Source organism: Ovis aries, chromosome 1 (assembly GCF_016772045.2).
Source record: "Ovis aries strain OAR_USU_Benz2616 breed Rambouillet chromosome 1, ARS-UI_Ramb_v3.0, whole genome shotgun sequence".
NCBI classification, from domain to species: Eukaryota; Metazoa; Chordata; class Mammalia; order Artiodactyla; family Bovidae; genus Ovis; species Ovis aries.
In genome coordinates this window covers 112,483,909-112,501,727 of record NC_056054.1, presented here as the reverse complement: position 1 = coordinate 112,501,727, position 17,819 = coordinate 112,483,909, and the positions used below count along the sequence as shown (strand labels likewise).

The window sequence follows — 17,819 nt, the reverse complement described above, 5'->3', positions numbered from 1 at the left end:
TGACTTTTCACATACTCATTTAATCACTGCTTCTGCTCAGAAAACATACACTGAGATTTGAATCATTTAAACCATGTTGAAACTTGCTTTATAGCCAAGTGTGTGGTTCATTTTTGCATATGTTCCATGAACACTTGAAAAGATCTATTTTACAGTTTTGAGGTGCAGTGTTCTATATATTAATATCTCAGTCCCAGTTTATTAGTTATTTTGTTCAGATCTATAGCTTCTCCTGATTTTTCTTTTTCTTGCCTGCTTATTCTATTAGCTGCTTACAGAGATATATTTAAATCTTTCATCGTGATTTGGATTTGTCTTTTCTCTCTTTTTTCTGGCATTTTTATGTATATATTTGGAGATGATGTTATTAGACGTTCCAGATTTAGAATTGCTGTGCTTCCTCCAGAATGGATCCTTTTCTTATTACATCCTTTTTATCTCTGATGATGCTTTCTACCTTAAAGTCTATTTTATCTGCTGTTATTACAACTATACCAGCTTCGTTTCAGTTAATGTTCAGTTACTGGTAATAATAGGCCATGTCTCCTGGAATTCATATTAACCAAAGAAGAAAACACTAAGAACAGCTAGACACAAGAAATGGGCTATAGGGAAGCAAATTTTTTAAGTTAAAATAAAAATATCAGTGAAATAGCTGAAGACTCTAAGGAGAGTAGGAGTCAGGAAAGCTGAGAATCTAAAGAACCTACACTTGATAGTATTTCCCAGTGGGAAGTCCTTCCAGCTCGTTCATTCCCCTAGTTTTTCCAGGGCTAATCATATTCCTCAACCTGTCAAGTCCTCTAATTAATAGACCTTACCTCGGTTTCACTATTATTTTCCTCATGCCCTTATTTTCCTCCTAATCCAGTTGATCCCATGTGTGTCTATTATTATCATCATTATTCTGCATAATTGGGACTAAACTTGCAAAGAAAATTAAAAACATATTGAAGAAAATGAAAACCTTAAAAGAAGACCTGTATGAAAGAAAAAACAAGATTCTCGGATAGGAAGACTCAACTCCATAAATGTATCAGTTTAGTTGAAATTAAGAATTGCCAGGAAAAAAAAAAAAAAAAGAACTTGAGTGAGAGCAAGTTTAACCAGCTATTACAATGTATAATAAGGTGGTTGTTTGCAATTAGATACATGGGTTCCAAAATGCACCAAGATAAGTTTCAAATTGATCAAAAATTGAAAGTAAAAATGGAAACTATCAAGAAGAATTATTTCATTATCTAAAAGTGGGGAACCTCAATGTTCACTGCAACACTTTACAATAGTTAGGACGTGGAAGTAACCTAATGTCCATCAACAAAGGAATGGATAAAGATGTGGCAAATAGATACAATGGAATATTACTCAGCCATAAAAGGGAATGAAATTGTGCCATTTGTCGAGATGTGGATGGACCTATAGACTGTCATACAGAGTGAAGTAAGGCAGAAAGAAAAAAATCATAGAATATCACTTATATGTGGAATCTAGAAAAATGGTACAGGTGAATTTATCTGCAAAGCAGAAAATAGAGACACAGGTGTAGAGAACAAATGTATGGATACCAAAGGGAGAGAGGGAGGTGGGACAAACTGGGAGATCGGGACTGACACATATACACTACCATGTATAAAATAGATAACTAATGAGAACCTACTGTTCCCCTACAGGGAACACTATTCAGTGCTCTCTGGTGACCTAAATGGGAAGGAAAGCTAAAAAAGAGAGGATATAGGTATATAGATAGCTGATTCACTTTGCTGCACAGCAGAAACTAACACAACATTGTTCAGTTCATTTGCTCAGTCGTGTCCGACTCTTGCGACCCCATGAATCGCAGCACGCCAGGCCTCCCTGTCCATCACCAACTCCCGGAGTTCACTCAGACTCACGTCCATCGAGTCAGTGATGCCATCCAGCCATCTTATCCTCGGTCGGGTCGTCCCCTTCTTCTCCTGCCCCCAATCCCTCCCAGCATCACAGTCTTTTCCAATGAGTCAACTCTTCGCATGAGGTGGCCAAAGTACTGGAGCTTCAGCTTTAGCATCATTCCTTCCAAAGGAATCCCAGGGCTGATCTCCTTCAGAATGGACTGGGTGGATCTCCTTGCAGTCCAAGGGACTCTCAAGAGTCTTCTCCAACACTGCATTTCAAAAGCATCAATTCTTCAGCACTCAGCCTTCTTCACAGTCCAACTCTCACATCCATATGTGACCACAGGAAAAACCATAGCCTTGACTAGACGGACTTTTGTTGGCAAAGTAATGTCTCTGCTTTTCAATATGCTATCTAGGTTGGTCATAACTTTTCTTCCAAGGAGGAAGCGTCTTTTAATTTCATGGCTGCAGTCACCATCTGCAACATTGTAAAACAACTCTATTCCAAAAAAAAATAATTTAAAGAAAGTGATGAGAACATAGTGTACAGTGTGGTGACTCTTAGTTAATAATATTGTACTGTGTATGTGAGAGTTGCTGAGAGAATACATAGTAAGGTTTTCATTATAAGAAAGCAAATTGCATAAATAAAAGTGAGGAAGATCTCTAACTCTGAGTCAAAATTTAGAACCCATGAAAGAAAAGACTGATAAAATAAAAAACAATACAAAACAAGCAAGCTTATGGGTGGTAAAAACAAATAGGGACTTCCCCATTAGTCGACTGCAGGGGGTGCAGTTTCTATCCCTGATCTGGTAACAGATCCTGCCTGCTGTGTGTCACAGCCAAAAAAGAAAAAGTGCAAAACAAAAGGAAAAAAGCCCCCCAAACAAACAAACATCACAGAAGCCAAAAGACAGAGTAAAGGGAAAACTGAAGTCATAGCGTACGCAAAGGGCTAATTCCTGGACTGTATAAAGAGCCCTTAGAAGTGTAAAGTGTTAGTTGCTCAGTCATGTCTGGTTCTTTGCAACCCCATGGACTGGAGCCTGCCAAACTCTTTCCATGGGATTCTCCAGGCAAGAACACTGGAGTGGGTCGCTATTTCCTTCTCCAAGGGGATCTTCCCAACCCAAGGATCAAAGCCGGGTCTCCTGCATTGCAGCAGATTCTTCACTGTCTGAGCCACCAGGGAAGCTTACAAATAGAATATTATACAACTGTAAAAAAGAATGAGGAAACAACTCATTTGAGAAGTGCATTCTCCAAGACATATTTTCAGGTGAAAAAAAAATGTATGCTATCTTTTGTGTAAAAAAGAAAAAAAAGCAAAATAATAAAAGTAAAATAATATACACATATGTTTATATTTGCTTATATTAGCAAAAACAAACAAAAGCAAAAAAAAAAAAAAAAACTCTGGGAAAACACAGAATTAAGTAAACTGCCACTCCCTTAAATACCACTTTAACATCCTTAATGCTTTCTCCATCCATTTGTTTAGGAAAATCCCAACTGTGGTCACATCCAACTAACCACTTACTGTTTTTCTATAGTCAAAGAGCTGGAGTAAAAGTCACACCAGCTTGACTGATCTCACTTCAGATTTATGTCTAAAATATCTTGAAGGCACTTGTTATTGCTCAGTCCGAATACACTTCCCTAGTACATACGGTCTCTGTCTCTGCTTCTCCCCACTCTTCAATCTCCTAAACTTTCCTTTTTCCTCTGTACTTTTGGCTAATGATTTTACTTCATACTGCAGAGAACAAAAGTTAGACTGAAGTTTTATCATCTCCCCGCCACAAATGTTCCAAAGCTACCATACACTTCCTGCTAGTCATAGTGGTTATCTCTGCTCTCTTTTGAGCCTCAGCTTGTGGATTCCATCTCCTCTCTCTTCAAGAACATAGTTCTGCAACTACCCCCCTTTCATACAGCATTTCTTTCTACTGGACCATTGCCATTAGCAAACAATCCTTTCCATGTAAACAAAATACCTACTCTGCTTTCATCCAGCACCCTTCCAGCTGCCGCTTCTCTTTTCCGCTGCCCTTCTCAGCAACGTCTCTCTTGAATTGTCTGTGGTCATAGACTATATTTTCTCAGTTTACATTCTCTCCTCAGCCTTCTTCATACAGGTTTTATTGCCTATTCCACTACTCTGTCGAAACGTCTTTCAAGGTGACCCAGGAACGACATACAGGAATTTGAGTAGATATAGGTTGCCCTGGGAAGAGGCTTCCTTGGTGGCTCAGTTGGTAAAGAATCCACTTGCTATGCAGGAGACCTGGGTTCCATCCCTGGGTTGGGAAGATGCCCTGGAAAAAGAAATGGCAACCCACTCCAGTATTCTTGCCTGGGAAATCCCATGGACAGGGGAGCCTGGTGGGCTACAGTCCCTGGGGTTGAAAGAGCTGGACAAGACTACACCACCACCACCACTCTGGGAAGGGGGCACACCTTTGTGTGACTCTCTCAGGTGGAAGTAGTTCCCAAAGAGGCCAACAGCTGGGGAAATCATCCTTCATTTCTGAAGAGGAGTCTGACTAGCACATCACAGCATCACTACAGCATGTTTGTATGTATAGAAAACCCTACATTCCAAAAAGGATAGAAGGGGAAGGAAATCTCGGGGCAAAGAGAAAATTGAATAACATAGATGAAGTCAATGAGGAATGGATGTCAATATTTAAATTTGGATTGCAAATTTGGGCTTGCTCTTCCTAGAGATTAAAGACTAACAAGATCAGCTGTAGAATGTAAGGTATCTATACAATCAGTATGTGACAGAAGCACAGCGTTTTTCAGCAGGAACCTCTGGAAATATCAATAGTTAGAGCGCTATCACCGACTGAAGAGGCTTAGCAGCAGCAGAGTGCTATCAGTGTATTCTGCCAGCTTGGAAAGAGGTCACGTAAGGATTCTGTTTTCACCTCTGTCTTTGGCCATATTTTTAAAAAAACTTTTTGAACTGGGTCAGAGACAGCATGCTTATGAAACTGGCATATAATGCAAATTCAGGTTCAACTGCTAATAAACTGGATGACAGAATCAAGATTTATATTTAATATTTTCTTCTGGAATTTTCCACTTTGCAAACAACCTTACCAATCTGAAGTTTACAAAATCTATTTTTCTTCAAAGACTACAGAAAATAAATGTTAATGATAACAAAACTTTAAAATTTATTATTTATTTCATCAATTTAAGGGAAAAAGAACCTGGTGAATATCAAATTATTTGGGACTCCTCTGGTGGTAACATTGAAGAAGCTGAAGTTGAATGGTTCTATGAAGACCTACAAGACCTTTTAGAACTAACACCCCAAAATGATGTCCTTTTCATTATAGAGGACTGGAATGCAAAAGTGGGAAGTCAAACACCTGGAGTAACAGGCAAATTTGGCCTTGGAATGCGGAATGAAGCAGGGCAAAGGCTAATAGAGTTTTGACAAGAGAACACACTGGTCATAGCAAACACCCTCTTCCAACAGCACAAGAGAAGACTCTACACATGGACATCACCAGATGGTCAACACCGAAATCAGATTAATTATATTCTTTGCATCCAAAGATGGAGAAGCTCTATACAGTCAGCAAAAACAAGGTTGGGAGCTGACTGTGGCTCAGATCATGAACTCCTTATGGTCAAATTCAGACTTAAATTGAAGAAAGTGGGGAAAATCACTAGACCATTCAGGTATGACCTAAATCAAATCCTTTATGACTATACAGTGGAAGTGAGAAATAGATTTAAGGGACTAGATCTGATACACAGAGTGCCAGATGAACTATGGACAGAGGTTCATGACATTGTACAGGAGACAGGAATCAAGACCATCCCCCCCCCCCCGCCAAAAAAAAGACCATCCCCAAGAAAAAGAAATGCGAAAAAGCAAAATGGCTGTCTGAGGAGGCCTTACAAATAGCTGAGAGAAGAAGAGAAGTGAAAAGCAAAGGAGAAAGGGAAAGATACCCATTTGAATGCAGAGTTCCAAATAGCAAGGAAAGATAAAAAGCCTCCCTCAGTGATCAGTGCAAAGATATAGAGGAAAACAATAGAATGGGAAAGACTAGAGATCTCTTCAAGAAAATTAGAGATACCAAGGAAACATTTATTGCAAAGATAGGCTCAATAAAGGACAGAAATGGTATAGACCTAATAGAAGCAGAAGATGTTAAGAAGAGGTGGCAAGAATACACAGAAGAACGGTACAAAAAAGATCTTCACGACCCAGATAATCACGATGGTGTGATCACTCACACTCACCTAGAGCCAGACATCCTGGAATGTGAAGTCAAATGGGCCTTAGGAAGCATCACTACGAACAAAGCTAGTGGAGATGATGGAATTCCAGTTGAGCTGTTTCAAATCCTGAAAAATGATGCTGTGAAAGTGCTGCACTCAATATGTCAGCAAATTTGGAAAACTCAGCAGTGACCACAGGACCGGAAAAGGTCAGTTTTCATTCCAATCCCCAAAAAAGGCAACGCCAAAGAATGTTCAAATTACTGTACAATTGCACTCATCTCACACGCTAGTAAAGTAATGCTCAAAATTCTCCAAACCAGGCTTCAGCAATACGTGAACTGTGAACTTCCAGATGTTGTTCAAGCTGGTTTTAGAAAAGGCAGAGGAACCAGAGATCAAATTGCCAACATACGCTGGATCATGGAAAAAGCAAGAGAGTTCCAGAAAACATCTATTTCTGCTTTATTGACTATGCCAAAGCCTTTGACTATGTGGATCACAATAAACTGGAAAATTCTTCAAGAGATGGGACTACCAGACCACCTGACCTGCCTTTTAGAGAAACCTGTATGCAGGTCAGGAAGCATTAGTTAGAACTGGACATGGAACAACAGACTGCTTCCAAATTGGGAAAGGAGTATGTCAAGGCTGTATATTGTCACCCTGCTTATTTAACTTATATGCAGAGTACATCATGAGAAACGCTGGGCTGGAAGAAGCACAAGCAGGAATCAAGATTGCCAGGAGAAATGTCAATAATCTCAGATATGCAGATGACACCACCCTTATGGCAGAAAGTGAAGAAGAACTAAAGAGCCTCTTGATGAAAGTGAAAGAAGAGAGTGAAAAAGTTGGCTTAAAACTCAAAACTAAGATCATGGCATCTGGTCCCATCACTTCATGGCAAGTAGATGGGGAAACTGTGAAAACAGTGGCTGACTTTATTTTTTGGGGCTCCAAAATCACTGCAGATGGTGACTGCAGCCATGAAATTAAAAGATGCTTCCTCCTTGGAAGGAACGTTATGACCAACCTAGATAGCATATTGAAAAGCAGAGACATTACTTTGCCAACAAAGGTCCGTCTAGTCAAGGCTATGGTTTTCCAGTGATCATGTATGGATGTGAGAGTTGGACTGTGAAGAAGGCAGAGCGCTGAAGCATTGATGCTTTTGAACTGTGGTGTTGGAGAAGACTCTTGAGAGTCCCTTGGACTGCAAGGAGATCCAACCAGTCCATCCTAAAGGAGATCAGTCCTGGGTGTTCTTTGGAAGGACTGATGTTGAAGCAGAAACTCCAGTACTTTGTCCACCTGCTGCGAAGAGCTGACTCATTTGAAAAGACCCTGATGCTGGGAAAGATTGAGGGCAGGAGGAGAAGGGGACGACAGAGGATGAGATGGGTGGATGGCATCACCGACTCAGTGGACATGGGTTTGGGTGGACTCTGGGAGTTGGTAATGGACATGGAGGCCTGGTGTATTGCGGTTCATGGGGTCGCAAAGAGTCGGACACGACGGAGCGACTGAACTGAACTGAACTGGTGGTCAGTGGATGAGAAGTCGCCTGCCAATTCAGGGGACATGGTTTCCATCCTTGTCTGGGAAGATGCCACGTGCTGCAGAGCTACTTAAGCCCACGCACCACTACTGCTGAGCCCGAGTGTAGGACCCAAGAGACACAACTACTGAGTCCGTGTGCCACCCCTACTAGAGCCCGAGCTCCAGCACGAGAACCCAGTGCAGTGAGAAGGCTGCGCACTGAGACTGGAGAGTACCCCCACGCTTGCCACAACTAGAGAAATCCCGTGAGCAGCAGCAAAGCCTCACCACAGCCAGAAATAAATACATAATTAAAACAATTATTTGGACGCTCCAAATTTACTTGTATGCTTTGTGGTGGTGTAGTTGCTGTCGTGTCCAACTTCTTTTGACCCCGTGGACTGTAGCCTTCCAGCTTCCTCTGTTCATGGGATTTCCTAAGCATAAATACTGGAGTGGGTTGCCATATTCTTCTCCAGGGCCTCTTCCTGTCCCAGGGATAGAACCCACATCTTCTGCATCGCAGGCAGTCTCCTGCCTTTCAGGTGAATTCTTTACCACTGAGCCACCAGGAGAGCCCCTTTATGCTTTGTAAATATACACATAAATGTTTTATACAGAAATAACTGGAATGCACATTATCTGTATTTACTTTAATCATTAACATTATTACTTGTATACTTTTCTGTATATTAGTTCATTTTCAAAACAAAAAAATATAAAATTGAGTAGGGATAAATGCAAATGTACTTCGGTTAAAATTGTACAGGGGGACTTCCCTGGTGCTCCAGTGGCAGGACTTCAGGCTCCCGATGCAGGGCGCCCAGGTCAGGGAACTAGGTCCCGCATGCCGCAAGCAAGACCTGATGTAATCAAATAAATGAATTTAAATATTAAAAAAAAATTGTATAGGGACTTCCCTGGTGGTCCAGTGCTTCAGACTCTGAGCTCCCAATGCACTGGGCACAGGTTTGATCCCTGGTTGGGGAACTAAGATCCCTGCACGCTGCACAGGGTGGCCAAAACCCCACAACTGTAAAAAGATAGTATGTGAGAGATCTCATTTAATAGTAGTTCAATGTTAGGTGGTCCAGGGGCTAAGGCTCCTTGCTTCCAATGCAGAAGGCCTGGGTTTGATCCCTGGTCAGGGAGCTCGATCCCACATGCTGCAACTAAGACCCGGTGCGGTCAAATAAATAAATAAAAATAAATATTATTAAAAAATAAGAGGCGTGTGGGTTTTAGTTTGCTGTAAATTGACTATAAATTACTTAGTATTTATAATAACATTAATATTACTTGTTAATCAGTCAGTTCAGTTCAGTCGCTCAGTCGTGTCCGACTCTTTTCAACCCCATGAATTGCAGCATGCCAGGCCTCCCTGTCCATCACCAACTCCCGGAGTTCACTCAAACTCACGTCCATCGAAGGTGATGCCACCCAGCCATCTCATCCTCTGTCGTCCCCTTTTCCTCCTGCCCCCAATCCCTCCCAGCATCAGAGTCTTTTCCAATGTGTCAACTCTTTGCATGAGGTGGCCAAAGTACTGGAGTTTCAGCTTCAACATCATTCCTTCCAAAGAACACCCAGGACTGATCTCCTTTAGGATGGACTGGTTGGATCTCCTTGCAGTCCAAGGGACTCTCAAGAGTCTTCTCCAACACCATAGTTCAAAAGTATCAATTCTAAGGTGTCTGTAATATTAATAAATATTATACTTCCAAATGCATTTTTAAAATTGAAGTATAGTTGATATACAATACTGTATTAGTTTTAGATGTACAGCATAGTGATTCAATATTTTTATAGATTATACTCCATTTAAGGTTATTATAAGAAAATGGATATATTTCCCTGTGCTGCACAATATATCTTTATTGCTTATCTATTTTGTACATAATCCTTTGCATCTCTTAATAATTTGCATCTCTTAATCCCATACCCCTTATCGTGACCTTCTTCCCTCTCCCCACTAGTATCTACTAGTTTGTTTTCTATATCTGTGAGTCTCTTTTGTTACATGTACTTAGTCACTCAGTTGTGTCTAACTCTTTGTGACCTCATGGACTGCAGCCCGCCAGGCTCCTCTGTCCATGGGGGTTCTCTAGTAAGAATACTGGAGTGGGTTGCCATGCCCCCTTCCAGAGGATCTTCCCAATCCAGGAAAGGAGCCCAGGTCTCCCACATTGCAGGCAGATTCTTTACCATCTGAGCCACCAGGGAAGCCCAAGAATACTGGAGTGGGTAGCCTATCCTTTCTCCAGGGGAATCTTCCCAACCCAGGAATTGAACCGGGGTCTCCTGCATTGCACTTGGGTTCTTTATCAGCTGAATCACCAGGGAAGCCCAAGAATACCAGAGTGGGTAGCCTATCCCTTCTCCAGGGGAATCTTCCCAACCCAGGAACTGAACTGGCGTCTCCTGCATTACAGTCGGGTTCTTCATCAGCTGTCACCAGGGAAGCCCTTATGTTTTGTTACATGCATTTGTTTTTTCAGATTCCATATATAATGAGATCAAACTGTCAACTCTAAAGGAAGTCAATCCTGAATATTCCTTGGAGGGACTAATGCTGAGGCTGAAGCTCCGATACTTTGGCCACTTGGTGTGAGGAGCTAACTCACTGGAAAAGACCCTGATGCTGGAAAAGATTGAAGGCAGGAGAAGGGGACAACAGAGCATGAGATGGTTGAATGTTATCACCAACTCAATGGACATGAGTTTGAGCAAGCTCCAGGAGATGGTGAAGGACAGGGAAGCCTGTTATGCTGCAGTCCATGGGTTGCAAAGAGTCAGACACGACTGGACAACTGAACAACAATAGAATGATAACATACAGTATTTGTCTTTCTAAGTTATTTCATTAAGCTTAATGTCTGTGTCCACCAAGACCTTGCAAATGGCAGAATTTCATTCTTTTTCATGGTTTAATTTAAATTTAATTTCATTCTTTTTCCTGTGTGTGTGTGTGTATCAGTCACATCTGCTTTATCCACTCACCTGTTGGTGGATGCTTAGACTACTTCCATATGTTGGCTGTTGTAAATAATGCTACTGTGAATATTGGGATGCAGGTATCTTTTCAAATTAGTATTTATTATTATTATTATTTTTTTGCTAAACACTCAGGAGTGGAACTGTTGGATCATATGGTAGTTCTACTTTTGCGTTTTTGAGGAACTTCCATACTGGCTGCACCAATTAACATTACCACCAACGGCATACAAGGGTTCCCTTCCCTGCACTTCCTTGCCAACATTGACTGTTTATAGACATTATAATAATAATCATTATGACAGGTGTGAGGTGATCTCATTGTGATTTTGATTTGCATCTCTCTAATACTTAGTGAAGTATTAGAACTAAAAAGCCTCTGGATGAAAGTGAAAGAGGAGAGTGAAAAAGTTGGCTTAAAGCTCAACATTCAGAAAACTAAGATCATGGCATCTGGTCCCATCACTTCATGAGAAATAGATGGGGAAACAGTGGAAACAGTGTCAGACTTTATTTTTTTGGGCTCCAAAATCACTGCAGATGGTGACTGCAGCCATGAAATTAAAAGACGCTTACTCCTTGGAAGAAAAGTTATGACCAACCTAGATGGCATATTAAAAAGCAGAGACATTACTTTGCCAACAAAGGTCCGTCTAGTCAAGGCTATGGTTTTTCCAGTGGTCATGTATGGATGTGAGAGTTGGACTGTGGAGAAAGCTGAGCACTGAAGAATTGATGCTTTTGAACTATGGTGTTGGAGAAGACTCTTGAGAGTCCCTTGGACTGCAAGGAGATCCAACCAGTCCATCCTAAAGGAGATCAGTCCTGGGTGTTCATTGGAAGGACTGATGCTGAAGCTGAAACTCCAGTACTTTGTCCACCTGCTGCGAAGAGCTGACTCATTGGAAAAGACCCTGATGCTGGGAGGGATTGGGGGCAGGAGGAGAAGGGGACGACAGAGGATGAGATAGCTGGATGGCATCACCGACTTGATGGACGTGAGTTTGAGTGAACTCCGGGTGATGGTGATGGACAGGGAGGCCTGGTGTGCTGCGATTCATGGGGTCGCAAAGAGTCAGACACGACTGAGCCACTGAACTGAACTGAATACTTAGTGATGTTGAGTATCTTCTCATGTGCTTATTAGCCATGTGTATGTCTTCTTTGGAAGGTTGTCTATCTGGGCTGTTTTAAAACCCAGTTGTAGGGAGCTCAACCTGGTGCTCTGTGACAACCTAGAGGGGTGGGATTAGGGAGGGAGGTTCAAGAGGGAGGGGATGTATATATACCTATGGCTGATTCACATTGTTGTATGGCAGAAACCAACACATTTTAAAGCAATTACCCTCCAATTAAAAATAAATAAAATAGGGACTTTTTTGGTGGTCCAGTGGTTAAGAATCAGCCTTCCAAAGCAGGGGACATGGGTTCAGTCCCTGGTGGAGCAGCTAAGACCCAATGTGCTAGAGGCAACTAAGCCTACATGCTTCCCAGTGCAGACAAAAAATAAATAAAACTGGGTTGTTTATTGATATTAAGTTATATGAGGTGTTTATATATTTTGGATATTAACCCCTTATTGATCATATCATCAGCAAGTATTTTCTCTCATTCAGTAGATTATCTTTTACTTTGCTGTGCAAAGGCTTTTAAGTTTAGTTAGGTCCCATTTGTTTATTTTTGTTTTTATTTCTTTTGCCTTAGGAGACTGATCTAAAATATATTGCTATGATTTACATCAAAAAGTGTTCTGCCTATGTTCTCTTCTAGGTCTAATGTTTAGGTCTTTAATCCATTTTTAGTTTATTTTTGAATATGGTGTGAGGAAATGTTCTAATTTTATGTGTAGCTGTCCAGTTTTTTCTATACTATTTATTGAAGAGATTGTCTTTTCTCCATCATGTATTCTTGCCTCCTTTGTTGTAAATTAACTGACATAAGCATGGGGTTGCAAATGCATTCTTAGACTGAAAATAAGAGTGATGAAAAATAACTACCATTGCAGTTCTTAAAATGTACCTGGCTCTGTGCTAAGTAAGCATAGTACATCTATTATATTATTTAATTCTTATTTTGCCATTGTTGCTTTTCAGTTGCTCAGCTGTGTCTGATTCTTTGCAACCCCATGGCCTGCAGCATGCCAGCTTCCCTGTCCTAAGGTAAATCATATTGTTAGGTAGTTAGAATAGAAAAAGGACAATATTGCCATCATCATAACTGCCTTCTAAATGGAGAAAATTTCAGAGAAATGTGAGGTGGCCAAGGACAGATAGTTAGATTGGGGAACTGGGTTTTAACTGAGATCTGTCTATCCCTTAGAAAGACAATTTCTCTAGCGCCTGGTTCAGTTCTTGGTAAAATAATAAACAAGGGGTTATCCAGAGGAGTGAGATTAATTGGGCATATGGATCAGTGCCATTTTGTAAGCAGATTAGTTAGGGGAATCTCTGGAGAAAGAGAACAATTAATGGCTTTCTTGTTATCAGAGAAGTCATTTTGGCCTAAGACATTCTGTGATCTAAGCCTGGAGCTATGCTTACCCTTGAACAGGTCTCAGTAATTAATCATCTTAAGGAACAAAGGAATGCACTAACAGAGAAAAGGCAAATAATAGTACAATGAAAGAGCAAAGTCCTAGTTTCTCCTCAAGGGATATACAGAATACTAGGTCCTGTGTGGAACTAACACCACACAGGTGGAGGATGGGATGATGCTGCTGAACCTTTTGACTCCAATCGGCTAAAGTTTGGAGTCTGTCAACCTTTGCCCCAATTTTTTGCTAAGTTCTCTCCTCAAGCCCCTTCCTGAATATATGTGTACTTTTAGCTTAAAAGTTTCCCAATTTTGCTTTGCTACTTTGGGAAAAATCCCCGGTGCTCTCCTTACTTACTGCTAGTGATAATAAATTCTTCCTTCTCCTGATCATTGGCTTTGCCGTCTATTGGTGTGATACCAAGAGGCGAACCCAGTTTTGGAGTAACAATATGAAGACTATCTGAAATGAAACAGGAGGGAAGAGGGCAGGAAACAACCTTTAAAAGAATGATATAGACATGGGCCCTGACAAAAACTGATTAGGACCCACAAGGTCCAAGATGGAAAATTCAACTTCCAGTGGACCTTGAGCCCCATTACAGACAGATAGACAGTGCTCAGTCATTCAGTCATCTCCGACTCTTTGCGGCCTCACGGACTGTAGTTCCCCAGGCTCCTCTGGTCATGGAATTTCCCAGGCAAGAATTCTGGAGTGGGGCGCCATTTTCTACTCCAGGGGATCTTCCCGACCCAGGGATGGAATTTGCATCTCTTGTGTCCCCTCATTGGCAGGTGGATTCTTTACTGCTAGCACCACCTGGGAAAGATTGAAGGCAGGAGAAGGGGATGACAGAGGATAAGATTGAAGGAGGAAACAAAACAGGCTCTATCTTGAAAGCAGGACTCCAGCTTGGGCCGGACTGTGGTCTTTGAGCTATATGCCCAATATCGATGGAAACGACATACCAACTGGAAAACCAGGCCCCCGAAGGAAGAGCCCCATGGCTCTCCATTGCCTAAAAGAATACCCTAATTATCTGTGTAACCAAATAGAATCATACATTCTATTATGCTTATTGGGGTGTGACCACAAGCCTATTGATGATTGTCCACAGTTAACTACCTAGGCTTAAGGCATATGAATCACAGTTAACTTTGATTATATCTTTTTTTTTCCTTTGTTCAGACTAGTTTCAGGGAATTTTGGGAGGTGGGTTTGGGCACATACGCTTAGGGTATAGAAGGTTTTCACAAAACCTCGTTGGGGTCCTTGACTATGAGAAGACTCTTCCTTGGGCCCGCCGGTGTAATAAACTGCACTCCACTATCTGTATTGTCCTTCTGAGTGAGTCTGTTTCCCAGAACACGTGGCTACAACAGGGTGACATCACCGACTCGACGGACATGAGTTTGAGCAAGCTCCAGGAGTTGGTGATGGACATGGAAGCCTGGTATGCTGCAGTCCATGGGGTTGAAAAGAGTCAGCCATGCCTGAGCAACTGAACTGACTGAGCACCACCTGGGAAGCCCTTGAGCCCCATTATACACTCTTTGTAATATGAAATGAAGTCGCTCAGTTGTGTCCAGCTCTTTGCAACGCTGTGGACTGTAGCCTGCCAGGCTCCTCCATCCATGGGGTTTTCCAGGCAAGAATACTGGAGTGGGTTGCCATTTCCTTCTCCAAGGGAATCTTACCAACCCAGGGATTGAACCCTGGTCTCCTGCATTGCAGGCAAACTCGACTGTCTGAGCCACCAGGGAAGCCTTTGTAATATATTAGCATTTAAATGACACACCCACCATGAGGGTTCTGAGGCTAACCATCAAAGGCCAAAAAAGAGGATAGAGGCCTAATTTCTGGAAATCCCTGCCCCTTCCCTGAAATAATTGAAATAATCCTCCCAGTCATTAGCCTATGAAATTACCCAGCCCATAAAAACTAACCACATTTTATTTCAGGGCCCCTTCTGAGATGGCCCATATACTGTGGAGTATGTTTCTCCCTAAATAGATCCACTACCTATCACTTTGTCACTGAATTCTTTTCTGAGAAGGGTGAGAAAGTGACCTAAATGACCTTTAAGACTGATCAGTCTCAGAGTTCCTTTAAATCCCTGCTTGAGGGACTCCTCTGTGCAGTGGCTACGAATCTGCTTGCCAGTGCCGGGGACACAGGTTCAATCCCTGGTGACGGAGGATTCCACATGCCGCAGGGCAACTAACTGGTTGAGCTACAATACTGAACCCACGCTCTAGAGCCCTCATGCTGCAACAACTGAAGCTTGTGTGCCTAGAGCCTGTGCTCCAAGACGGGAGAGGCTGCTGCAATGAGAAGCCCATGGGCTGCAGCTAGAGAGTAGCCCCTTTTCTTTGCAACTAGAGAAAGCCTGTGTGCAGCAACAAGGACCCAGCACAGCCAAAAATAAATAAATAAAGCACTGTGAGGGCTTCCCTGGTGGCTCTGTGGTAAAGAATCTGCCTGCAAATAGAGGAGACACGGCTTCCATCCCTCCGTCAGGACAATCCCCTGGAAAAGGAAATGGTAGCCCACTCCAGTATTCTTGCTTGGGAAATCCCATGGACAGAGGAGCCTGATGGGCTATATATAGTCCATGGGGTCACAAAAGAGCTGGACACAACTCAGGGGTTAAACAACAACAAAACAGTGTGTACTTGTAAATAGATAAAATCCCTGCTTAAGTTCGCCCATCTTAAGATTTTCTCTGACAATCACAGTCCCGAGTTCCTGGTCCCTTCTCTAAGCTCTTCTCTCTTCTCTATACTGTCATATTTAACTTGATGTGTATGTCTCTCCAAGATTTTAAATTCCCTTGAGGCTAAAGACCAGAGCTTTGCAAGTGTTTCTCTTTAGAAACTTTAGGAAGTTTCTTTTTTGGATACATATTGTCCTGTTTCCTGTATTGTATTGGAAGTAAACTGTAAGTCATTGGAAGTCACAGATTATGGTTTATATTTCTTTGTATTCCCTCACAGCACCCAATAGGTGCTTGATAAACACTGCTTTAAGTTGGCTGAAACGTGAAGAGAACTTTTGGCCCAAAGGAATGGGACAAAGATGACAGAGCAAAAGGTCAAAAAATACCACTGTTTTGGATACAAGTATGGACTTCCCCGGTGGCTCAGATGGTAAAGCGTCTGTCTACGATGCGGGAGACCCGGGTTCGATCCCTGGGTTGGGAAGGTCCCTTGGAGAAGGAAATGGCAATTCACTCCAGTACTATTGCCTGGAAAATCCCATGGACAGAGGAGCCTGGTAGGCTACAATCCATGGGGACTCGAAAAGAGTTGGACACGACTGAGTGACTTCATGTTCACGTAATGGACTTCCCTGGGGGCTCAGACGGTAAAAGCATCTGCCTACAATGCTGGAGACGGGTCTTGAGCCCTGGGTGGGGAACATCCCCTGGAGAAGGAAACGGCAATCCACTCCAGTACTCTTGCCTGGAAAATCATATGGACAGAGAAGCCTGGTAGGCCACAATCCATGGGGTCGCAAAGAGTCGGACACGAGTGAAGGACTTCACTTCACTATGGACTTCTTACTTGCAGTGAGATAAAGTTCCGGAAGTTTTCCCACGGGCAACCTGGATATACTAAGAAAAAAATAGGGACTTCCCAGGGGGCGTGGGTTTAATTGCTGATCTGGAAGTAAGATCCAGCCTTGCGCAGTCAAAAAGTTAAAAAAAAAAAAAAAAAGTATTACGATCACAATGTAAAATTGTTGTAAAATATTAGCTGTTGAGAATGGGTTTCAAATAAAAACGATGTAGCAATATAAATATTAACAGTATCAACATAGCCTATAGAAAGAGAGTTTAGCAGGCATGCAATTATCCATAGTGAGAAGATAAGTACTACTGAAATGCAGACCTCTGCTGACTGATTACACATGTGTAAAGGACATACCCACAGTCACTCACAGTGATGTTTATAGAGCGTCAGTAGGTCAGTTTGTATTATCTGGGTGTGTTTGGTGATTCGATTCTGCCCTTCCCACTACTGAACTGAGCGCTTCATTCCCCTCTCCTTTCCCTTTCCTCCTCTAACGCAGCCTTGAATCCTGCCAGTGGAGCGGACAGAGGAACACACTTTGAGGGCCTTCTCTCCCGACCCTCACATATTAATACACGTGGTTTTCACTTGATAAAGGACTGGACCAAGATTTCTGCAGCTCCAACTTACATTCCGAATAAACAAAGCATTACAACGAACAAACAAAAGCAGGCCTCTCTCTCTCGCGTCTCACAGAACAACTACCTTCCCGACCACCTTCTTCAAGGTGTTCCTCTAACCTTCCGGCTCCAGTTCAGAACCTAGCCAGTCGTAAAGTCCCTACTTCAGGAACGCCGCCCAATCAGAGAGTCCTCACCTGCAGAAGGTGAGGCCTGGGTCTCCGTACGCGACAGTCTCCTAGCCCAATCAGGGGCGGATCGGGCTTGGAAAGGCTCCAATCCGCCTCACAGGGAATAGTGGGCGGGACTGCACCTGGCGACGGTGAATCACTCAGAGGAGCGGCGGCTCCCTCCACCAATCGGAAAGTGCAGAGGAGCGGCGCTGACCAATCGGGCGTGAAGGGAAGGGCCGGGCTGGGCTCAACCT

The 17,819-nt window shown here is 42.5% G+C and overlaps 1 long non-coding RNA gene across 1 annotated transcript; it reads right to left on the bottom strand.

Moving 5' to 3' along the window:
- On the bottom strand, nt 1-17,652 carry LOC132659797 (uncharacterized). The gene is made up of 2 exons (XR_009600612.1): nt 17,590-17,652; nt 1-2,376 (listed from the first exon to the last, which is right to left on the bottom strand). It is a non-coding gene; the product is annotated as an uncharacterized LOC132659797 (long non-coding RNA).
- Nucleotides 17,653-17,819: the final 167 nt, after the last annotated feature.